This window comes from Durio zibethinus, chromosome 11 (genome assembly GCF_047325235.1).
Source record: "Durio zibethinus cultivar Kanyao isolate XHJ-2024 chromosome 11, ASM4732523v1, whole genome shotgun sequence".
Classification (NCBI taxonomy): Eukaryota; Viridiplantae; Streptophyta; class Magnoliopsida; order Malvales; family Malvaceae; genus Durio; species Durio zibethinus.
Window position 1 is genome coordinate 10,125,780 of NC_143172.1, and position 26,130 is coordinate 10,151,909.

The window sequence follows — 26,130 nt, forward strand, 5'->3', positions numbered from 1 at the left end:
CAGTCATGCCAAATATCCACTTCATGCCAACATATTTTGATAAAGGTACTTTGCAGGGTTGCAGGGCCACACTACCTTCCCTTTTTCTTTCACCAACAGAAGAAATGCCATGCACCAGTATTAGCATCATAAAGTGCCATTACCATGAATGGGATCAAACCATGGTAGACACCCAGCTCCTTGAAATAAAAAAAAAAAAGAAAAAAGAAAAAACATTCCAACTCTGAGTTTAACCATATTTTCAACCTCTCATCTACTTCAGTCTAACAAACAAATCTCGTACAGATGTAATAGACTATCAACCAAATGGCTGCCAAATGATAGTAAATAATTGTACAAGAATAAATCAGAAAATAAATTCCAACTCTCCTAAAAAATGTCAATTAATTGGTAGTCAGTACGGTTTGACATGTGGAACCTGTTAAAACAGAAACATTTCATTAACCCCAATGCAATTATATGACAGAATTAAAGTTTAACCGAGAATGATAAAGAATGACCATGCAAGTGTTCCACATCACCTAGTTTCTGACTATTTCTGAAAATCCATGGCACTTCAACCATTGTACTATATGGTCCACTAAACTCTTTTAAGTCCTTCCACATGGAAAGGGTTATCTAGCCGTACATCAAAAGATGAATTATTTCTAAACCCTGGACTGTGACATGGATGACTTGGGAGAAGAAAAGCCATTTTGGATCAAAGGTGGGTCTGCAAGCTTGCAATATATAGTAGACATGCACTTGACCATATCCTCAAAAAGCTTGTTTGGCGCCTCTGGAACATGATCAGAAATGCGAGTGCCAAGAAGCTCAACCAGATTGATTATATTCGATGCATTCTAAGCATGCTGTGGACAACCAGGAAAAGGTTACATTCCACAAAAGATCCTCAAATTGCCATACCTATGATAGGAAGAAACAATTCTCCCATAAATTTAATTTGTTCGCTTGTGGATGCAATCAAAATGGGATGATAATGATTGAATTACGTTACCTTCAAGCATGGAGACCTTGGTGATCATTTATCCCAAAAACCAACTGAAGGTAAACTACCTAAGCTATTGCTCATCAGTTTTCCAAAAAAAAATGAATGATGTAATGCTTTACTATCATGTAAAATGACCAGTAATTAACCAAAAATGTAAAATACAAAGAAATATAAATTTTATCAGAAGATTATATGCTAAAGTTAAGTTACCTTCATCATGGACAAAGGATGTGAATGGCAGGTGTGTACAGCTTTAGCCAAAGTCTCATCCAGAGAAGTCCTACTTGAAAACATTGAACACTGTGATAGTGAGGAATGATAACGATGAACACCAGAATCTAATATATGAACACTAAACACTGAACACTGTGATGATGAGGAGAAGTCAATTCTCATCCAAAGGAGAATTGACTCAGGATGAGAATTGACTCCTTCGGATGCATTCCAAATGTTTATTTCAATCTTTAGTTAGGCCTTTCACCGTTTCAAGGATATACTTCAATATATAGATTTCAATAATTCAACTATTAAAATTTAATTAAAAAACCAACAGACCCGAACCTTCAAAATCTCAGCGAGAAATTATAAACAAATCAAAATACTAAATCAAAAAAGATGAATCATAATCCAAATTGAGGATAATAACATACAGATCTTTCAAAAGTAAACAAATAAATTCCGAGATTCGAAAGAGTGGGACCTTCCAAGAACGGCCTTTAATGATGATGTGGCCACCACTAGAGAATTGCATGAAGATATCTGAAAACACCCCACTGCGACAAATCTCCCGTCCTCCATTTCTCTCCCCCTCTCTCAATAAAAACCCCCACATTTTCCCAAAAATCAGGGTCACCAAATTGGATTAAGCAAGCATGCATATACCTGAGGGTCGTGAACTTGGTCGATGATGTAGGGAGAGGTGAGGTGGAAGACGCCAGCACAACCGTTGATAGCGACGGCGATTGAATCATAATGGAGGAGATCGATCTGGAAGAGATGAAAAAAGTACCAAACCAACATGAACAAATCCTTATATCAAAACAGCACCAAACCTTTAACAATTCCTGAGAAAAAACAAAATACTCATTAAATTAAATCAACACTCCTCCCTATAGCATGCAAAAAAAAAAAAAAAAAAAAAAAAACTCACCCAAATAATTTTCTACCAAATATATAAACACAATAAAAAATAAAAAACAACAAATCTTTGAGAAAGATTACCGAAAACCAAAAACCCAAAAATTTAGTCACCCATCAAAATAGATATGCATTCATTAAAAAAAAAAAACTAAAATTTCTCAACAAATAGAAAACACAAAACCCCCACAGAGCAGAAAAAAATTTAACAAAATAAAACCTACGTCTTCAAACCCAAAAACAAAGAAATACAATGAACAACAAAAAAGAACGCAGACAAAGCAAAAAGTGAGAAACAGCAGCTATGTAAAGGGCGCAAAGGAAGCTTCTTCCGAATCAAAAAAAAAAAAACCGGAAAGAAACGAAAAAACCGTGAAAAACTAAACACGTGGTAACCACGAATCCTTCCAAATACATTTTATATATAGTAGTCTAAATATAAGAATTAGACCATTTTCTATCAATTAATGCTTTTAGGATAATCAATCACCCAAATTAATAAATATCATATATTTATTAATGGATATTAAACTTGTGAAATATTTTCTTTGTTTTTAAATTGAAAAAAATGTTGGTTTACTATTTTAATATTGGCTTAAATTTAAGACAAAAATTTATGATAAACTTGTAATATATTTTTTATTTAATTGATTTTACTATTTATGTCGTTGATTGAACCTATTGCAAATATCCATGCTATTTTAAATTCTTTTAAAAACCTCTCTGTTAAAAAATATATAAATAAATAGTCTTTTTTTTTTATATAACCAATCTAATTAAATAAACATCCAATATAACAACATTGGACTTGGACATTAGAGTTGAACTATGGACGATTTAATATTTTCCAATTTCATACATTTTAATAATTGGTTTGTCAAGTCATGTGTTTGATCTACTGGGAGTTGGGCATAGATGACCCTTGGACATCAGCATTTTGACGTCAAATCAATGAGAAAAATATCTCTAGTTTTGCCATACATACCAATTGAACCTCCTCTTTTCATTTCCCTGTTTCTCTGCATGCTTTCTTCTTTTTCTTTTTTTATCTTGTTTGGTATCATCACACTAAAATGAAGAATTACAAACATGTAATGATTGGCAAGGAAAAAGTTGATTGGCAAGGAAAAAGTATTCTAGCATTAACTTGGGAGATGAAATCTCAAATTCAGATGACCTATACTCATATATGATCAATGATCAATGTAGAAGATGATAAAATGCAATCAAACCACCTCGTATGGTAAAATGCAATTAAAGATGGCAACGGGTAGAGTCAAGACTGATTTTTATTCACATTGAATCCGATTCGATTTTATATTTATAAAACTGAAACCCAACATGAAATTTTTTTTTAATTTTTTTCATACTCGATCTGATATTATATAAATCGTATATGATCTGATCCGATCTAAAATTAATAAAATATTATTTTTTAAATTAAATTATTATTTTTTAAAATATAAATATAAATATATATAAATATATATAAATAAAAAAATTAAATAAATAATTAAAAAATAAATTATATATATATATTAAGTTGGGTTGGGTTTACCTATAACCCAAATTTGATCCAACTTTAATTTTTTTCTAATATTACCAGACCCGACCCAAAACCCAATTAAAAAAAAAAACCACCATATGAGGTCGGATCATATTAGAACCCACCGAGGATGGGTTAAGATGCCAACCCTAAATGCAATTCACAAATTTTGGAATAATAAAATATATTACTTTCCAAAATTTTTGTCCTTTTTTGTTTTGAGTCAACAATATTAAAAAGTACAAGTTTTCTATGTTAGACAATTATAAAACTTATACCAACATTCTATGTTATTGCCAATATGACTTTCTCAAATAAGAAGAAGACTTCTCATTTCACATATATCTAGCAAGGATAAAGACTAGCATTGATTTGGATGAACAACTTAACTTGTGTTAAGTATTAAGTTAAAACCAATTTGCAACATATGAAAGGTCTAATTTTAATATAAGATCACATACAACCTAAGATTTAACAAATGTGAAATAATATCATTTAACAATTTTTTATCATGTTTAGATGAGGATTAAAAAAAATGGTCACGTGACAAATTTCGAAAAGAACCGATAACAGATAAGAAAAAATGAAACAAAACACAATTAGAAAAAATAGAACAAATTTGAGTTTTAATATCATCTTAAGTATCTAATTTAAAACTAATTAATAATTGGTGGAGAAATTTAACTTAATATAATACCTCAAGCAACCGAAAATGTTAGATAACATCAATTAACAACTTAAAACTAAATTGAGATAAAGGTCATTAAAAAGTAACTAAAAATAAAAAATAAATACTAAAAAAAAAGATAAATACCGAAAAAGTAAAGGGTTAAACATAAACATAAAACAAATGCCGAAAGGTAAACATAATGCTTGAAAGATTAAAAAAATTAACATAGGTTTTGGTTTATGAAACCCTTTTTACATTTTTAAAAATCCTATTGGTACTAAGGAAAATGCCTTTATTCAATTTTCTTCATGCTTCAAAGTAGGTTATGGGTGAAAACTACCTTAATCTTTCAACCATTGCTTGCCTGTAACTTGTAACTACCACTGCCTCTTTATATTTTATAGTTTTTCCTCAAAAACATGTGTTGATGAATAATCATAACATGTTTTTTGTCTTGAAATATGTTAAAATAGCCTAAATCCGAAACTAGAATTTTCTCCACATAAAACTAGTTCTATTATTGGTTTTTGGAATCCTTTTTAAATTTTAAAAACTCTAATTTATGCTAAGAAAATGACTTCTAATAAGCCTATAACATGGACTCTTCAATTGCTCACTTGCTATTTCCTTGTTCCAAAGATGCATATCATGAGGGAATACTGCTTTGCTTCAATTGTTGCCTGTCTATAACTTGTAATTGCTTTGTCTTTTCCTGTAATTTCCTTGCTTACCATAATTCATATGTCTGTGTCATGTCTTATATCGTGTTTGACACATGTAATAATGTGAATTATTAAGACATGAATAGACATGAATTATAAAATGTGTTTAAATTTTAAACACGAAAACAACATATTTATTATACGTATTACACACGACATGATACAATTAACACGTGTACAATTAATTCGTTTAAACATGGCATGAATAAACACGAATATACACGAATAGACATGACTAAAATGAATATATATAAGAACATGGCTAAAATAATAAATAATTATAAACTATATATTATTTTACAACTTAATAAACTTGCCATATTACTTGTATATTAAAAAGAATAAAAAAATTTGATATTGTATTTAATATATTTTTAAATTTTAATATATATTACATAATTATATTAGTTTTAGTATCAAATTCAAAATGATGAACTAATAGTATTAATATTTATATTGTATTTATATTATTAATATAAAAAATAATTTTATAATAATTATTAAATAAGTATCATAATTAAAGATTTAAAATAATTATTATATGGTATTGAAAAGTTAATTAAGTATCATAATTAAAAGATTAAAAATTAAAATAATCTTTATATGTTTATATTAAAATAAAACAAATACAAAAATGTGTTAAACATGTTAATTGTGTACTCATATGACAAAATTAAATTAAACGTATTTTTTTTATCATATCACATGTTAAACGTATATTCATGTAACACGTTTTACCTAAACGTGTTTTTCATGTCTTACACATGTTTAAACGTATTAACATGTACAAGACACAAATTTTGTTATATCAAAATTCATGTCAATACAAATAAACACGAAACATATTTTTTTAAAATACATATATGATTTTGTTTATATAATTTTCATGTCGTATCACTGTGTCGTTTTTGAAATTATTAGGTTTTCCTACAATTGCTACTTTTCCTATAACTAACTTGTTAATCCAAGCTTGAAACTTCATATGCTTGACAAGTGACACTCTTATGCTAAGTAAACTTCCACTTTTCTTGAAAATGTTAATTATGGGGTAAATATTCACAAATGAGTTTTAAATAGTGCCTGTATTGCAACCGTTATTTAGTGGTAACACCACTTGCTGCCTTTACTATTCATCCATGATAAGAGTGTGAATGGCAATCACACAGGTAGTGGCAATTTGTGGCCATAAATAGCGGTGTAATGGAAAAAAGTGGTTGTAACTAGATATTAAAGTTGTTATTTATGATTTTCCTTCTATATATAAAAGGAAAACACATTCCAAAATAGACAGAAAACCATGCCCTAAGTCAAACTATTTAGTTAAAATCTAACACATTTACGCCTCAATCAAAATAATAAAAGCAAAGGTAACATAAAAATAAAGCTCTAATAAAGGAACCAACCTTCAAATCATCAAACCCATTCTGTTGGCTTATCGAGATCCTTGGGTTTCAACACCTTGAGAACTATGTGATCCCATAAAGCGATTGCAAATAGCTTTAATATCAATCCAATGGATAGGTGAATGTTAAAATCATTTGAAGGAAAAACAAAATAGAGGTTGGATAAGGCCTTGTGCAACTTTATTTTGGGATGAAAAAGTAAAGTGAGTAGGAAAAAAAAAAAGAATTAGGTGAGGTACTCAAAAGTTTGATATAGCCATAAGAAATAAATTGGTTTTTATTTTTCTATTTTGGCCATCTTTTTTTCTTATGATTTGGATAAAAATTTAATAAAGTTATTAGTTGTTAAATAGTGAATTTATTTTTAATCATCCAAAAAATAATTTTATAATAAAATTTTAATATTATTAATGTTATAGTTATTATTAATTTTTTATTTATAATATTTTAAGATAAAAAGTTTTATAACAAAAGCAAATAATGGTGAGAAATAAGGTTTTAGGAATGTTTTGAAGATTTAAAATTTTAGATGAAAAATATGAAAAGGAACAAGAGATGATAAGTATAAGTTTTTTTTTTACATGTATCCATGTCATTGAGTTAGATTTTAATTCATGTGCCTCAATGATTGCATCTTAAAAAAATTTAAATACTCTTTTTTTTTTCATTTTCAATTACTTGATAATTTCCACAAGCACAAATTCCACTTTTTATTGGTCCAAAAATTCTTTCACAAAATAATCCATCCTTTTTTGGTTTATTGGTTTTGTAATGAAAAGTATAGGGTTTTGTCACCTCTTAAATAGTTTCTCCATTAGGTAGGAATTTATTGACCTAAGTACTTATTTATTGGGAAGAAATTGATTCAATTCGGAGTTGTCGATGCTTATATTGGTCAATCATAGAAGAAAAATTCTGAAGAGAAGACCAACCTTTTTTTTTTCTTTGATTAACACCGGGTAAATTTTGAAAGCAAGCAAAACTAGGATATCAATATGGTTTTTTTGGCTAGAAATCCCAACTTGTCTCTTTGGTGAAAATAGCTTACTTTTTAGGCAAATAGTAGCTAATAAAAGCAGACTCTGATAAATAATTCACTTCTTGGATTCAACCCTTTCAGTCACTATAAACGCCACCAATTAGTGCAATGGGATATGTCTATTTATCTATTTTTTAACTTGAATGGGATCAGGTTTGAAAAAAACTTAGAGTGTTTAAGGTTAGGCCAAGAGGGTCTCTTAATCTTTCTTTTTTTTTTCTTCTTCCCATCAGAGTTTTTTTTTTATAAAGCTTTGAATAGCCATAGCAAGTAAATGTTATATGTATACCTCTTACTAAAAACCTCTAAAGCAATGGACAGAATTCAAAATTAGTAGGGTAGCTACTAGGATAGATGTTTAGAATTTGGATGATGAGAATATATAGTTAAGGTAGAACATTTCAAATTAAATCATTAGCTTCAGCGACAAGATAAGATTAAATTGCTCTTATTTCAAGATTTGGTGTGGGAATTTTTCTAAAGCTTCTTTTGTATGTAGTGATTCTATACATCATTCTTATAGTTTTTTATGTTATCTTAGTTATTAAAAAACAAAGGCACTTTATTAAATATGGTTTAAGATTTTATCAAAATGTACAAGATATGTTTGTCTAAAGAAGAAGAAAATTATGGCATAAGAAGGGTGGTGCTATTGGCACAGACATTGAAATGGTTGTAGTGGAACCAAACGTATTTGATGCTGAACAGTTGATCAATCATTCACTTTTTCAATATGTGGCTATACTCATATGAGTTTTAATTTGCATTCTTATACCCTCAACTATGTTTTTAACATAGATATCCTTGTTAGATAAAATAGCAACTTCAAAATATAGTAGAGAGGTAAGAAATCATTGAAGCCTAAAAAGAGTAGGCTAAGAAAGATAATAGCTAAAAAAGTGATGTTTGTGAGATTATCAAGGTGGTGAAAGTTCTTAAAAGGAAAAGAATGGTAAACCTTTGAAAAATAAGAAAGATGACTCTATCCCATGTTGCTAAGATGCCTAGACCTTTGAAGCCCTAAAAGAGCTTATAAGCCTAACAATAAGGCTCTTAAAAGATATCATAAGGGATTTAGAGACTTTTCTCTAGACTAAAGATGAGCTAAAGTATCCTCTATTGTTAGGAAAATGAGATCCAGCCTTATGTAATTGATTTTAGACCAATCAAAGGTCATGGGCCTTGATTTTTTTTTTTATACAGAGCCCTAACTACTTAATAAAAAGAGGTAGGACTATTTTAAGATGATGTCACAAACCAAGAAAAGAAAGAAGAAAAGCTAGAAAGATAGAGAGAAAAAGAAAAAGGGAAAGTTGTTTAAATGAAAGTCAATCTGTGATCTGATTAAGCTAAAATTTTATCAGCAAGTTTATGATTTAAAATTTTACATTTTGGATGGTGAAGATTAGGTTTGAAGCTCTCTAGGAACAAATTCAGTATGTATTTGTTGAGTCACCTATTTGGTGAGATTTCTCTAATTGTCTCTCTTTAGTTGTTGATTAGCTCTAGTTTTAGCTAGAGAAGAACTTTGTATATCCATTATTTGATAGTAGAAATTTTTTTGTGGTTCATGGTTTTTCCTTCTACACTAGAGGGTTTTTCACATAAATCTTAGTACGTTTTATTTTTTTCTATGTTGTTTCCTAAATTCAATTGGATTAAGGGATCCTAATGATATTAGAACTTTTACATACATTCAATTATCCTATTTACAAGAAGACTCTTACATGCAATTGGAGATTGAAGATTTATATTTGAAGAATGACTTCTTATTGTATTCAGTCAATGAGAAATTTTACAAGACAATAGCTCTTTGATCAATCTTGAAAGAGTTTTCATGCAAATCAAACACAACATAAGAGTGAAGGCTAAAAAGTTTAGATAAAAAATGGACTCTTGAAAGATTTATCTCAAGAGTTTAAATATGAAACAACTACATGTCTTGATAACTATGCTTAGTCGAACCACCCATCAAAATTGCAAGATTAAGAGTACATACCACATGGATGATCAAGATTCAACCTAAGATTTCCTGTTTGGCCAAAACACTCCAAGAATGAAGAAATTACATTTGGCTATGACTCTACCACAGATAAAACTAATCTCTTAGAATTCAAAATAACTAAGACTTTGTAACCTTAATCCCTATCCTAGCTGAACCCACCATTATAAATAGGGAGGCTCTCTTGTAACTCAAACATCACACACATCTCATCTTCCTTTCTCCCTTTTATTCTCTTTAGTTTTAGTTATATTAGTTTCTTTTAAGTTTTCTTTGTAGTTTGGTTAAGGTGACACATTAGCTAATACTAAATTATTTTCTAAATTGTTTTCTTAATTTAAAGCATTCTTCTAGTTTCAAGATCTATTTCTTTAAAGCTTTCTTGCATACTTTCGATTTTCATAACCTTGTTCTTAGCTACAGTTATTCAAGTTTCTTTAAGTACTATTTCCACCAATTTAAAGCATTTGGTTTACGTTCAAGCAATCTTTCTTTCATTATAAGTTTCATTTTTATGCAATCTTGATTCAATTTTTTCTTTTATGCAAGCTTTCATACTTTCGGCCAAACACTTAATCATTTTTTTCTTTCTAAGTTTTTTGTTCTTTAGTTCTTTAGATCCATTCAGCCACATCTAAGAATCCAAGTGATAGTTGGATAAGTAGATCTTGACCTACAAAATTGATTTCTTTTATTGTTTTCTTTGCAAACAAATCAAATTTTTCATTAGTTTAGATATAAGTCTTGTAGTTGATCACCTTTAGTACGTGATTTTCTTCCAACAATTCAATTATATAATCCTCATGGGAATGATACACTACTCGCTCACTCTATTATTTGATTACAATCTATGCACTTATGAGCATTATAAAAAGTAGCAATCATTAAACACTGGTCAAGGGAAAATGTTGATTTTTATAGCCATTAAGCTTTTGATTAAAAAAGCTATTTTCAAGAAAAATTTTTAAAAGAATGGTTTTTTTTTTTTGTGAATCTTTAAATTTTTTTTTTTTGTGAATATTTGAACTTTTGAAGATATTTTAACTTTTTCAAATCTTTAAATTTATTTGCAAACAATCTTTGACCTTCTACGATTTTTGAACTTTTGCAAAACTTTGAAATCATTTGTGAACCTTCAAACCTTTAATGTGAATCTTAAAACCTTCGATGTGAATCTCAAAATCTTTAATGTAAATTTCAATACTCTCAATATAAATCTCAAAATCTTTGATGTGAATATCGAAACCTTCACTATGAATCAAGAAACCCTTAATGTGAATCTCAAACCCTAAATACAAATATTTAATTTTTAGATGTGAATCTCTAAAAATTTTTCAAATATGAATCTTTGATTGTTAGATGTGAATCTCTTCAAATGTGAAATTTTTATTTTTAGATGTGAATCTCTAACATTTTTTTAAATAAAAATCATTAATTGTTAGATGTGAATCTCTTTAAATATGAATATTTGCTTTTTATATGTTGTTAGGTTTATAGGTTAGATGGTGATCCAAGATGGGGGTGAATTGGATCTCTCCAAATTCTTCCCAAATAATGATTTCAATATAGTTGAATGAAAATTAAGACAATAAGCTCTTTTGATAAAAATATAATGAAGGCAATAACAATCAATGAACTTAAAATCAAATATGGACAACAATAAATTATAAGGAGATAGGGATAGAGAAATCAAACACAATGATTTATAGAGGTTTGGTTCTTCTCCACAAGGCACCTACGTCCTCTCTCTTGGTTGTCCATACTAAGGCTCAAATCTATTATGTGTTGAAGATTACAAACAAGCTTTTCCAAGCTTTACAAACTCAACACAATACACTCTTAAGGGTTATCCTCCCCCTTAAGCTTACAATCACATAATACAAAATTTCAAGTGTTTGGCAAACTCTAAGAACCTTTCAAAGGTTGGGTGTTTGCTAATTTGAAGTACACAAAGGTATAGATAAGACAAAGATTAATGAATAACAAAAAGATAATTTGGATACAATGAATGCAAGGATATAGACTTTGAAGCTCTAAAAACTCTTGATTATTTGAGAAAAAGAAAATATTGCTTGTTAGCTCTTACTCTCTTGATTTCTCTTGTTTCCTCTTGCTTCTTGGTGTGTTAAAGTGTCCAATTTATAGAGAAATTGAGAAACTATCCGTTGGGAAAGCTTGAAGTGAAGAAATGCCCATTGGAATGATGAAAAAGTAGCCATTGGAGGTCTTCATGCCCAGAATCGATCGATCCCTTCTTAAGGGGATCGATTGGTTCATGTTGGTTCAAGCACGATTTTGTGCTTAAAAAGCCTTACCCGATCGATCCCTTCCTTGAGAGGATCGATTCCTTGCTTAGGTGATTGATCCCTTATGTGGGGGGATCGATCTCTTTTTTAGATTTTCAGCTTGGGGGGTATTCTATTTGAGGAAGCAATTGATCCCTTCTAGAGGGGATCGATCCTGTCCAAGCTGGTGGTTGTTTCTCGTTCTATACTCTACTCACTAATTTGATCATAAATTGAGTTATACAAATCCAAATCACAAACCATTTGAAGATTTAGAAACTAGACCTAAAGGGATTTCGATCCATATAAAGTTCATCACCTAATTCATTGTGTACTAATTATAGTGAATTTTCAAATCTATCTTTTGTGTAGTTTTATGGACAACTGTAATGTGTCTAGTAAAAATTCAAAATCTTTTCTTAGAAAATTTGGATTTTCATTTTGTTTGATCCATTAGAAAGTAGACTCAAAGAGCTTGCCAACCCTATAAAATTCAAGTATTAAAACCTTGTGAATTTATATAGAAAAATAAAATAATTTCAATGTTGGAAAACTTTGTTCTTGTAAAAACAACTTTCCTAACTTAATCTATTTCCCAAAACCAATATTATCAAAATTGTATTAAGTCCAAAATGAATAAGTTCACTTTAAAAACAACAATTGAACTTTCATTTAAGCTCAAATAAATAATCTTGAAAGGTAGATTTGGTTTGAGAAATATGACAAGAAAGGCTTGTTTAAACTTTAAAAATCATATTATTTATTTAGTACCAAAATATAAAACTTAAGAACATGTACTAAATAAATCTTTTTCAAAATCTTGATCAAATTTATTTAGCTTTAATGTTTTGTCATTTCAAAATAATGATCAATTCAAGACTAACAATGCTATTTTCAATATCAAGCGCTTACCACTACATTAAAAGCTATAGCTGATAGTAAAAGCGTAACTCTATTTTCTTATTCTTTTTTGGTAGCGTAAAGCCCCTTACTAAGCAACAGGTGGACATAAGGGCTTTGCAAAACCTTCATGGGATACCCCACCCATTAGGCTTCGACAAGTTGGGTTGTCATACATCAAAATTTGATCCATTATGGGATACCTCAACCAGATGAATCGACATACCAAGTCCCTAAGGGAGACCGCTAGACCCCATAATCTAACAATCTCTCCTTCAGTGGGACCTAGGGGACTCGAACCTGCAACTTGCTCTGATACCAATTTTTAAGATCAAGCGCTTACTATTATATCAAAAGTTATAGCTGATAGTGAAGGTGTAACTCTATTTCTTTATTCTCTTTTGGTAGTGCAGAGCCCCGTACTAAGCGATAGGTGGACATAAGGAGCTTTGCAAAGCCTTCATGGGATACCTCACCTATTAGGCCTCGACAGGTTGGGTTGCCATACACCGAAATCTGATCCACCATGGGATACCTCACCCAAATGAATCGATATACCGAGTCCCTAAGGGAGACCGCTGGACCCCATAATCCAACATATGTGAATCTCTAAAAGTTTATAAATGCAAATCTTTGATCTTTAGATATGAACCTTTGAAATTCTTCAAATGATTAACTTAAGCTATCTAGATGGCCATATAAGTAATAATTGGTCAACAGTACAATATTATCCTTATAAGACACAAAAAATTCTAAAAAATTCCATTATACATTAATACCATCAAATAACAAAATGGAACACCAAATATAACCTCATTGCATAATAAGTAACCTCTAGGAGAACAAGTAAAAAAACATATAGTTTCAGTAAGCTCTTTTGTCACTTGTAATAATCAACAAGAATGATGTAATAACTAATTTATTAATGTCATTTTTTTTGGATTATTAACAAAATACGCACATTATTCAAGCTCAACAAAACATGCACAAAGAAATTTTGATCTTTCTTCCCTCTTTATATATAAAGGAAATGTCTCTTTCAAAGATTTCTTCCAAGACGTAATCAAGCTTAAATGTCATTTTTATATGTAACTTTCATAAGTATTAATTTTCCATTACTTAATAAACTTTGACATATCTGTAACACTGATTACTATTTTCTAGTTGAGTTTTATAAATGGATAAACATATTATAATTACTATCACATATGATCAAGTAGCACTATTCCATTACCAAAGAAGTTTTTTTTTTCTTTTAATTTAACATTGAAGATTAGGTTCATACATGAGGAGAGAAGGGCTTAGCTATTCCTGTAGTGATTTTATTTTTCTATTTTCATAATATAGACACAAAAAAAGAGAGAACACAACATGAAAACCAAAAAAAGACAAGAAACAAGCAAACTACTTAAAGTTATCCTATCTAGTCCCATGATACATATTTATTCATAAAATAAAACCCTACACCTTATATTATAAAATAAAATAGGTCTATATAACGATATGCTCCTTCTAAATTTGCATGTTGAATCTTTCAAAACTAAAGTGTGAAAGTGTTAGAGTGAAAATGATGTGAAGTTCCCAATCCTAATCATTGTTTTGGGAGTTAGGGTCCCAATGGGCAATGGAGGAAAGACTCATAAGGATGGTAGTAGGATTCTAAATGTTAGTAGAAATCAAAAGGTTACTAGAGAAAGTTAATGTGGTGAAGAATAGTTAAGGAATCAAAAGGAGCAAAAAAAAAACACTAAATGACGAGTTATAATTGCTGCAAGAGCCAACGAGAATATAAGGAAGTTGACATCAGAAAGACAAAGAAGGAACCCATCGGATGACGGACGATGATCAATGGCACCAGGAATAGAAAAGGCATAAGGGAAATGAAGGGAAAGTGGCGTAGATGATGGTCGAAGAGAGAAAATGGGTTTAGAGATTTTTTACGTAAGAGAGAAAATGAGAAAAAGATTTGGGAATTTCATTTTTATCCTGCTTACTGATGGATTACCAAAAGAAATTCCATTGGAAAACTATTTTTTTAAAATTTAATTTACTTTTTTTACTTGTTCCATTTAATTTTGTACCAAAATTATTTACTGACAAAATAATCCATTCGTAGTCCGTCGGCAATGATATTTCCAATCAATTACTGATGTATTATTTTATTGTTATTTCTAATACTAAATTTTCCTTTCCCCACTAAATATTTACCTATAGAATACCAATTGAATAGTTTTATCAGCAAATCCTGTTGGTATTCTATCAGTATTTTGTCAAAAAATATTGAATTAATTTACAATTATGTTTTGTCGACAATCCATTAAAGATACGTCAGTAATTATCAATGAAAAATTTTGTCAGTAAACTTTTATTAGTGTTGAGCAAATTTTGGGTAGTGTTTTAGATATGAATATCTTGAATTTTGTGAATGAGAATCTTGAATTTTGTGAATGAGAATCTTAAATTTTTGGATGCAAATCTTTGAAAATTTTCCAATATGAATCTCTAAAAAATTTTTTTATGTAAATCTCTATAATTTTCAAATGTGAATCTCGTAAAATTTTCAAATGTGAATCATTTTTTTTTCCTTCAAATGTGAATCGTCAAATTTTTATTTTTTCAAATGAAAACTTTGAAAAGAAAAAAAATGAAAAATGCAAAAATAAAAGACCAACAAAAAATCAAAAAACAAAAAAATGAAAAAAAAAGTATATTTTAATTACTTATTTAAATAAAATTATTACCTATATCTTTGCTTTATTTCTGATTCTTAATAATGTGTTGAAAGAGATAGTTGTAGACACTAAATCTTGTCTAGGTAAATCTCAATTTTTATTCAAAATTTGGACATGCACAATTAGAGCCCATTTAAACATTTTAATTAGGAATTATTGGGTCTAGTTCTATTTAATTAAAATCATATTACAATTTAAGCCCAATTTTAGGGCCTAAAGATGGTTTATTAGGTTAATTAAACTTTAATTAAAAAAAAAAAAGTGGTGTTGTGTATGACACCAACTCGCCACCCTACTAATTGTCGGCCTCTTTTTGCAACTCTCTTTTCCCTAAAAGTAAGCCTTTTCTAATGATCATGCCTTTCTTGGTTGTCAGTCACTCCCTTCTTTTAAGCAAGTTGACTTAATATAACAAATAGAAAAATTGAAACTTAAAGAGGATTTGAGACATGTTAGTCTTAAAACCAAAACATGGCAGTGCCTAGAAGGCCACCCTTATAGGTAAAAATCTGAAAACCTTCCTAATCGGTGATGACACTTTGAACCCCTAATCTTAATTGGCTTTATAAATTGAGTCTTTGAGCAAACTACAAGGGGGTTAACTTTTAGAGAATAAAAATTTTGAAAAAACAATTCCTAATGACTAGAACTATAACAACCTCAAGCCTTTACTGTTCATAGTCCCTACAACCACCATTAAACCCATCCTTACCATGCTCTAAGCAAATCCACCCCTTGCATCCACCAGAAGCAAACCTACCATCTGTTTCCAACTAAACCACCTAAGCACCACCCACCACTAACCTAGACCTTAACCAAATCACTAGCTCAGTTGAAACACCTAATTACTCCTCTAACCACAATGAAGACCTACCACCTTAAAAAATACCAACAGCCATGAAAAAAGCCACATCTCTGAAGGAAGCCATAGTTTGAAAAAAAAACTAAAAACACAAGAAACAACACAAAAGCCAAAAAAAAAAAAAAACTTGGATTTTTAGTTTAGGTTGTTCTAAGGAGATTCAAAATTGGATTTTTGGAAAGACAAAGGTCTTAGGTAGAGGAACGACATAATGGGAGATGACAATGATTATAACAACATAAGATGGCTATTTCGGATCTTGTAATCATTGGCTTTCGACTTAGATCTAGGACTTTGTAGGTTGATTTTGGGAAAACTAAGGTTAGAATAGAGATTAGGACATTAAAGAGAGCTCATGGTGAAAATTTGAGGCTAAACGGTGATCAGAGGTAATGGTGACTGAAGGCCGACATGGTGGTTGATTATTGAATTCTAGATTTGTTTTTATTTTTCTGGCAAGCTAAAGTTTTAGAGAAAAAAAAAGTGCACATACCCTATTTTGTCAGAAAACTTTTTCGATACTCAATGCGTTTTAAATTTCATTATTGCATTTTAAAAGAGAGCTTAAACTTTAAGCCCAAATTTAAAAATCCAAAAGGATTTTATTTTTATTTTTATTTTTATTGTTTGGTCAAAAAGTCAAAGTTAAAAAAAGTTTTTAATTTAATTTGATTTTTTTATTTCTTTTATTTTATATTTGATTTGTTTATTTTTGGTAAAAAGAAAAACAAATTGAAAAAATAGGAAAGGGATCAGGAATCCAAAATCTATTGATTCAAAGGCAAAGTTTAGTTTTATATAACTTGGGCACCAATTGACTATGAAAAGGAAATAAGATTTTAAAAATATTAAAATAAGATCTTAATAGATTCAATTGCATTAAGATTTTCCTATTTGATCTAGGATTTGAATCTCTATATAATAATGAGCAATGAAGCACAAATCAACAAGCAATAATCAAGCACAAACGAAGAAAATAGCAATCAGGCAATAGATAGCAAGTTGAGTAAACAAAAATTTTTTAAATTTGGTTTTGTATTTTGTTAAAAAATGTTGATTCGATTTTTTAGGTATTTTTAAATTTGTTTTTGGAAATTTTGGTAAAGAATAGTATTTTTAGGAAATAGTTTTGGAATTTTTTGAGTTGTTTTTGGGATCTTTATGAGCTTCTAAAATTTTTTGGGTTTTTTAAGAATTTTTAGAATTTTTTGGGTTTTTGTTTAATTTTTGGATTTTGCTAGGTAAGATTGAATTTTCCAATGAACTCTTAAATTTTTCAATGGGATTGATGGTGGCTGAAGGGATTTTACAACAATCAATTTCTAGAATTTTTGAAGGTTTCTAGGGTTGGTTAAATTTTTCGGCAACTGATTGGATTTTTGGACAACCGATTAAATTTTTTTATTTCAAAATTTAGGTTTTTGGCTAGTTTTTGAAAGCTATTGAATTTTTTGATCGAGTTTTCTAAAGAGGAGTTAAAGAACTTCTGTGGTACTGAGAGAAAGAAAAAAGAAAGATGTTGGCTTAAATACTGAGGAAAAGATGCCGTTTTGGTCCATATGAGGCTACTGACTTGATTGCCATCTATGGAACTTTCTGCATCAACCCGATTTAACTCAATTGTAGGTTTTTTTTCATTTTTCATTTTTTGTTTTGATTTTTTCCTTTAATTTTGATTTTTAAATTTTTTTTATATATTTTAATGTTTTTCTAATTTCATTATATTTTGTTGTTTATTTATTATTTATTTTTTTATATTAATTTTGGTTTAATTGAAAAATAATGTAAAAGAAAAAAGAAACTTTGATTGAATTTTTATTCTTTGTTGCATGATATTTATTATGATATTTTTGCATTAATTTTTATGACATTATTGCATGATATTTATTATAACAGTTTTTACATGATTTTATTATGATATTATTGCATGATATTTTTATGTTGTTTTTATGATATTATGATATATTTTGATAATATTTTTGTATGAAATTATTTTGTAAATAAATAAAAATAATAAATTGGCTTTTTGTTATAAGATATTTAATAAATTTGATTATGGAGTCTCTTCAAGTAAACAATGAGTTTATCTTGAATACTTTTGAAGTGCAAAAAAAATTCTTTTTGGTTAAAGCCTAAAGATATTTTTCCAATAATCAAATATCAAAATTAATAAAAATCATTTTGAATTAAGGCTTAGACAAGATAATATAAGGCTTATTCGATACCAATTTTAAGCATTGTGGGAGTGCTAAGACATTCTCTACATGTAATCAACTCTCGAGTTTAGTTCTAAAGATTTGGCCTAGAACTTCTTCCTTTTAAGGACCTTTAGTTGAGGCTTAGAATATTTTTAGAAGGAATAAATTCACTTAGGTGGTCAATCATACCTAGATAAAAAAATTGGTGCCAACTCCATGTTTTGTGTCTAATGATCAGGTTTTTAGACTTGAACGTTATGATAGAAGGTTTTGATGTTAGTGAGAGAAAGTAAAGAGGAAAAAATGAGATAATTGAAAATTTTTTGGATTTTCTAGTTAGTAGGTTTAAAAAAACTATGTAGTTTTGGGTAGAAAGAACGAAAGGACAAAAAAAGTGAAACAAGATTGATTTTTGATTGATTTTGACCTGTTTGATTTTAAAAAAATTTCTTTCTTTTATTTAGTTATTTGTTTGTTTATTTATGGATTGACTTGCATATTTAAAGCTAAAATTTTAAAGGAAATGTATTTTTTTTAGTAATGCTAAACATAAGTTTTCTTTTAAAATTGATTAAATGGTAAATTTATATATAAATTAAAGAAATTAGAAAATAGAAATAAAAAAAATCTTTCTAATGATGAGATACTAAAAAAATCTTAGTAGTGATTCTTTTAAAATCTTTAGCCAAGAGTAATTTTCTAAAATGCTACAAATTATTGGAATATTTAGAAAATATTTAATACAAACAAGTTTTCATTTACTTATTGTTTTTGTTTTTAAAAAAATAGAAAGAGAAAAGGATTTTTCAAAAATGAATAAAATTATATATTATAATCATGTTTCATTATTTGCATTTCATGTGCATTAATTAATTTTAAAAATAAATATGAACCTTTGAGATGAGATTTTAATGAAATTTGAAAAGTGACTTTTAAGAAAACTCTAGTGAAAAAATCTCTTTTAATGTTACCAACATAGTAGAATATTTTGAGAGTTTTTTAATAAACAAAGTTCTTTATTTTTTAAAATTAAAAAATAATGAATTTTTTAAGACAGTTTAAAAAAAGAAATAAAGCTAGTAAAAAATAAAAAAATTATGCAATAAAAAAGAGCTAAAGGAAGTGTTTTTAAATATCAAAATCAATATTATTTTTGTTAAGATTAAAAGATAATATGTGATTAATTGGTACCGTTTTTCAAAACGGATGATGTGGGTTACTAATATTTCTTCACGTGTAACCATACTTTAGAATCCAATTGTTTTTGCATACCAAAAAAAATTTTTTTTTTGATAAATTTTAATTAATTTTAGAGTTTTATTAAAAAGATAAATTTTTTTAGGTGATCAATTGTGCCTAACAAAAAAAAATAACGACTTCTAATATTTTTTAAATCATCTAACAATCAAGTTTTAAGACAGAATCGTTACAATAGATACACCCAAATTGTGATTTTGAACTTACTTGCTCAAATAGAAAGCTGAGCTGCATTGCATGGTTTTGTCCAAAAAAAAAAAAAAAAAACCTAGCTTAAGAGTTTTGTAATATCACTCTTATAGGTTATTCTTTCAATTATTGCTATATGGTTTTTTTTTTCTTTTCTCATCTTCTTTGTGAAGCAAGGTAAATCACTCATATCGATTATTCTTTCTCCAATGTGGAAGTAGTTATATCTTTTCCAACTTTTGTTGACGAAGATAGAACTCCCAATACGCCAAATTTAGGCGCTTAATGAAATTTACTTGATATTGTGTCAAAATGATGTTTGTTTTTGATACTTTGTTTCAATTCTGATTACTAACTATTTGATGAATTGGGGGCTAAGCCCCTTCTGCATGAATTTTTTGCTTTTTATTAGGAACAAGGACAATAAGAGTCCTAGAACTTCTAGTATCTAGATGATATATTATTTGAATTTATGAACATACTTTTGTACCATTTCTTATCAAAGATATGATTGTTTAAAATATTCATTTAAGCTCTTGTTTAACAGTTTAAGAACATTTGAGTCTTCTCAAGGTAGTCTTCTTAGGGTATAGGGCTCTGTAGGAGAAAGCAAGTCTTGTTCGGATGCAAGAGAGTACTGCCTCAGGATTACTTTGGTTAGGTGGTCTTTGAGGATTTAGTGAGTAGAGTAGTTTTTGCAGGTTCATAATGAAGAAAGGAAGGGCGACAATGGAGGAAGAATTGAATGAGAGGTGGAAATTGCTGAGATTAACGGATGAAGAAAAGGATTGTATAGTGAGGTTGGAAGTGAGAAGGAAACCGAAAATGGAGGAAATTGGCCGGTTGGGAAGCTGTTAACACAGAGGCCCTTCAACAAGGAAACGTTGAAAGGGACGATTAAACTGGCATGGCGATTAGCGAAGGAAATGGAGATTATAGACTTGGAGAATAATCGGCTTTTATTCAAATTCGCTACAATGGCGGATAAAGGAAGAGTGATGGAAGGATCCCCATGGTCCTTTGACAAACACATAATTTTGTTCCAGGAATATAAAGGTGAATTAAGGCCAGATGAATACCACTTCAACACTACCTTGTTCTGGATTCAGGTATATGAGGTCCTGCTGGGAATGAGAAAGCAGGAGACTGGCCAACGAATAGGGGAGAAGCTAGGGATCCTAAAATCAGTGGACACGACCTTGGAGAAAGGAGGATGGCTAAGATTTTACGATTACGGGTGGAGATAGCTAGATGTCAGAAAGCCTCTACGAAGAGCGGTGTTATTATATGCAGGAGAGCCTAGCAAGGAAATACGAGGCAAACTAAGATACGAAGACTCCCCACTTTTTGTTATGTTTGCGGGGTATTGGGATATACAGAGGAGGAGTGCGACCAGAATGAAGATTCGGGGAAGAATAGCCAAAAAGCATGACATTATGGTGACTGGATGCGACATCGCCTCTAAAACAAAATAGATTCGAATGGGGACAAGACGGTAATGGAACTCGGACGACAAATGAAAAAGGGTGGAAATTGAATGTAGATATGAGAAGCAGGGATAGGGTAGTGAACATGGCGGCCCAAGGTGGTGGAGTGGTTCAGAAACTGCATGTAACCAAAACTCAAATAGAAGGGAACCTAGTGGGAGGATAGGTGTGAATCAGGGCAAGATCCTAAAATATTCGAGATTTCAAATTACAAGAGCAGAATTGATGGGATTATTAGTATAGAAGAGTCCTTCACGGTAATGGAAAATCAAGATCGCGATGGAGTGAATAAAGCGGGCCTGCAGCTGGGAGATGATCAAGGAACCCAAGATTCACGTGCAGTATGCATGCAAAACATTAAACTTGCAATAGAATCATTTGGTAGTAAGGATGAACACTTGGTGCATGATATGGTAAGTGGTCTAAGGCATGGAAGGGGTGTTGATAAAAAGAACGTGGAATGCATGACATGCATGGGAAGGCTTGATGGAGACGAAACGCACAACAATCTGACGTTGTTTCCAAGCAAAATGAGACTAAAAGAGGTGGAGTAGGACCACATTGGCAATGAAGATAGACGAGGAGCAAAAGAAAACAATGGCCAACTAGGAGATTCTAATAGTGGGCAGAACGTACACAGTTCAAGGCCAAATGGAAAAAGATGGAACGAGCGCACATGAATAAGAAGATTTGCACAGGAATTGAATTAGGAAAAAGGAAACTCGCTAATGAGGGGATAATTGATATGGAGATTGACAGCTCTCATAAAAGAAAAGGACTGAGGTTGGTAATGAGGAATGTAACTATCAAACGGCGGAGACTAGATCCCAATCCCGCCGAGCCAAATGAAGTGCTCAGCCTGGAACTGCCGTGGGCTTAGGAACCCATGCCCAGTTCGAGCTCCTCAGCGAATAATGAAGAAAGAAGAGCCCACGTGGTTTTCTTGTGTGAAACCATTCTAAAAACACAGGATTTGGATAGAATAAAAAGGAAGTGCAAGATGGATTGTGTGTTAGGTGTAGATGCAAGAGGCCATAATGGAGGTTTGGCTCTATTTTGGAAGGAAGGGGTAATGCTAAATTTAATGAGTTTCTCAAGGTACCACATCGACACTGAGATTATAGATGAAAATGGCCAACAATAGAGGTTAACTGGTTTATATGGAGATCCAAACACAAATTCCAGGCATCATGCATGGGATATGCTCAAAATTTTGGCAACAAACACCCAAAGACCATGGGTATGTATTGGTCATTTTAATGAAATTTTATGGGATGACGAAAAGGAAGGTGGGAGCCTTAGACCAGAATAGCAATTGAAAAACTTCAGGAGAGCCTTGGAAGACACAAGATTATTGGACTTGGGTTTTCAAGGACCAAAATTCACATGGGACAGAGGTAGGAACGCTAGGTCAAGGGTAAAGGAGAGGTTGGATAGGGGAGTGGCAAACTTGGCATGGTAGTATTTTCCCAAACCAAGTGGTCCGTCATCTAGTAGCTCCACAACCCCATTTTGTTGGACACGCACGGAAAAAAGGTGAAGAGGAGTGGAGGTAGGAAAAGACGAGGAAGGATTTTTGAAGCTATGCGGTCACAAAAGGTCGAATGTGAGAGGATAATAAAAGAGGTATGGAACACTGACAAGGAGTATGGCACATGAGCAAAAATGGGTGATATGATGAGCAAGCTAAATGGGTGGAGTAAAAATATTTTTTAATGGGCCCAAGTAGAATTGGATGCTTTAACTAGAGAACTTCAACAAATAAAAGAACAAGGCGGGGACCACATTCATTCTTGGCGTGAAACACAAATAAAAAATAGAATGAATGAATTAATGGAAAGGAAGTGTACTAGATGCAGAGATCAAAGATTAATTGGCTGCAAGAAGGAGATAGGAACACTGCTTTATTTCATGCACAGGCCTCATATCGCAGAAAAAGGAATTTTATCAGGGGGCTGAAGGATGAGAATGGGATATGGCATAAGGATGAATTAGAAGTGAGCAAGCAAGCTGAAGGATATTTTAAGGATTTATTTAAATCCTAGAGACCGTCTAATTATGAAGAAATTCTGAATGCAATAAATCCTCGAGTGATGGATGAGATGAACAGATATCTACTTACAGAGTTCAGTCCTGAGGAGGTCTACCACACAGTCAAACAATTTCACCCCATAAAAGCTCCTGGACCCGATGGTATGCCTGCTCTATTTTTTCAAAAATATTGGCATAGGTCCAGAGGTTCCTAGATTCTGTCTTGACAGCTTAAATGGGGGAAAATTAGATGAGATTACTGACACTAATATAGAGCTTATTCCCAAAATTAAAGACCCAAAAAAAATGACCCAGTTTCGCCCAATTAGTCTTTATAAAATTATTGATTAAATTATTACTAATAGGCTTAAACAGATTTTGCCTTCTTGTATAAGTGAAAACCAGAGTGCCTTCGAACCAGGTAGATTGATAACTGATAATGTTATCATTCCCTATGAAATCCTGCATACACTGAAATCCAAACAAAAGGGTAAAGAAAGATGGAGTGCTGTTAAATTAGATATGAAGAAAGCATATGATAGGGTGGAATGGGGTTTCACAGAAGCTATTATGAAGAGGATGGGCCTTAATGAGAAGTGGGTGTCTATCCTTATGCATTGTATTTCTTCTATCTCTTACGTAATTGTAAATGGCACTTTAACTGATACGATTATTCCAGAAAGGGGACTTAGGCAAGGTGATCCCCTATCACCCTATTTGTTTATTCTTTGCACAGAGGGATTATCTGCACTTCTTCAAAAGGATCAACTGGAAGCCAAGCTGGCAGGAGTCCGAGCTAGTGTAAATGGCCCACGGATCACTCATCTCTTTTTCGTGGATGATAGTTTTCTGTTCATGAAGGCAAACCAAAAAGAATATGAGAGAGTGCAACACTTGTTAAAGATTTATGAGGAAGGTTTAGGGCAGAAAAACTATGAGAAGTTTGGTTTGTTTTTTATTCACAGCACTAGTAATGACAAAGTGGAGATGATAAAGTAGCTGTTTGGGATTAGGAGTACAAGTAATCCTGAACAGTACTTAGGGCTGCCTATGATAGTAGGGAGAAATAAGAAAAAAGCTTTCCGGAAGATAGTGGAGAAAATGGAAAAGAGAATCCCTTGTTGGAGCAACTAGTGGATGTCGCAAAGAGGTAAGGAAGTATTCATAAAGTCTATCCTACAAGCTCTTCCAACTTATGCCTGTCATGTTTTTTGTTCCCACAAAACCTGTGCAATGATCTCAATAGAGTAGTGTGCAACTATTGGTGGAAACAGAAGGTGAGAAGCAAAGGAATACATTGGGTGCGTTGGAAGGACATGTGTTTTAGCAAGCTGGAGGGCGGAATGGGATTCAGAGACTTTGAACGTTTCAATAAGGCACTAATTGCGAAGCAGGGATGGAGACTACTGAACAACAAATCCTCTCTGGTTTACAAGGTTTTAGATGCAAAATACTTTGCAGGGAAATAAATATTGGAGGCAGAGGTGGCGCGACAACCATCTTTCTCATGGCGCAATATATGTGTGGGGAAAGATGTTCTACAGTTGGGTATGAGGTGAAGGGTTGGGAATGGTCAACAAATCAGAATATGGAATGACAGATTGGGTGCCGAACATTCATAACTTCAAACCAACACTCCGAAATAGAGCTAGTGGAGATTACATGATGGTTCATGAACTCAAAGACTGGGACACACCGATGGAATGAAGGAATACTGGAGGACCTTTTCTCCACAGAAACAAGAAATGAAATCAAGTTGATCCCGATCATTCGGTTAACTGCCTTGATGTACAAATATGGAACTACACAAAAAACAGACAGTACATGGTTAGGAGTGGGTACCATCTTCTGGGAATGCAAGGTAGGAACAGTGGAAATGATCAAAGAACAACAGGTGAGGCCGAAACAAAGGAGAATCAGGAGGTGTGGAATAAATTATGGAAGGCCCAACTACTAAACAAAATCAAAGTATTTGGATGGAAACTAGCTCGTGAATTACTACCAGTGTATGGAACTCTAAAAAGGAAACGAATCACGAACAATGCAGACTGCCCAAGATGCCATAGTGGCGAATAGACAGTTCTGCATGCAATGAAGGAGTGCACAAAAGTAGAGAACACCTGGAAGCTTGTTAATCTAGAACATGAGTGGTCGGGAGAAAATTTTCAAAACACCATGGAATGGGTTGCCCATGTGGCACGTTCTTTCGATAACCATAAGTTTGATATTTGGCTCACCCTTTGTTGGGCAAATTGGAAGAGCAAAAACGATGAGGTCAAAAGCAACATAAACAGACCTTAATATTCCACTGTTTCCTTTGCAGCGAAATTTGTGGTAGAGTGACATGAGGCTTAAAAACGACAGATATACAAGTCAAGAAGTGAGAAGGAGGTCTGGAAGGCACCAAGGGATGACCATTAAAAAGTAAACTTTGATGGTGCTTTTAGAGTTGAAACAAAGGAAGGTGGCATCGGGGTGATAATCAGGGACCACAAAGGGGCTGTCCTAGGTGCATTGTCTAAACCGGTTATAAGCGTAAATAGTGCCATGCACATAGAGGGATTAGCAGTGATACACGCCATCGACTTTGCTACTGAAATGGGAATTAATAGAATAGGGGTGGAGGGTGACGCCCTGAGCATTATCAAGCTACTGAAGCATGAGGGAGTGAATCTGTCT

The 26,130-nt window shown here is 31.5% G+C and overlaps 1 long non-coding RNA gene across 31 annotated transcripts; it reads right to left on the reverse strand.

The window, feature by feature from the left end:
- Positions 1 to 224: 224 nt before the first annotated feature.
- LOC149516044 (uncharacterized) lies at positions 225 to 2,517 on the reverse strand. Of its 31 annotated transcripts, XR_016346338.1 has the most exons (6): positions 2,353 to 2,482; positions 1,692 to 2,055; positions 1,202 to 1,291; positions 998 to 1,056; positions 522 to 906; positions 225 to 418 (listed from the first exon to the last, which is right to left on the reverse strand). It is a non-coding gene; the product is annotated as an uncharacterized LOC149516044 (long non-coding RNA). The 31 variants fall into 31 exon arrangements; XR_016346327.1 differs by lacking the exon at positions 2,353 to 2,482 and having other exon boundaries at positions 1,202 to 1,271; positions 1,692 to 2,135; XR_016346329.1 differs by lacking the exon at positions 225 to 418 and having other exon boundaries at positions 428 to 906; positions 1,202 to 1,271; positions 2,353 to 2,483.
- Positions 2,518 to 26,130: the final 23,613 nt, after the last annotated feature.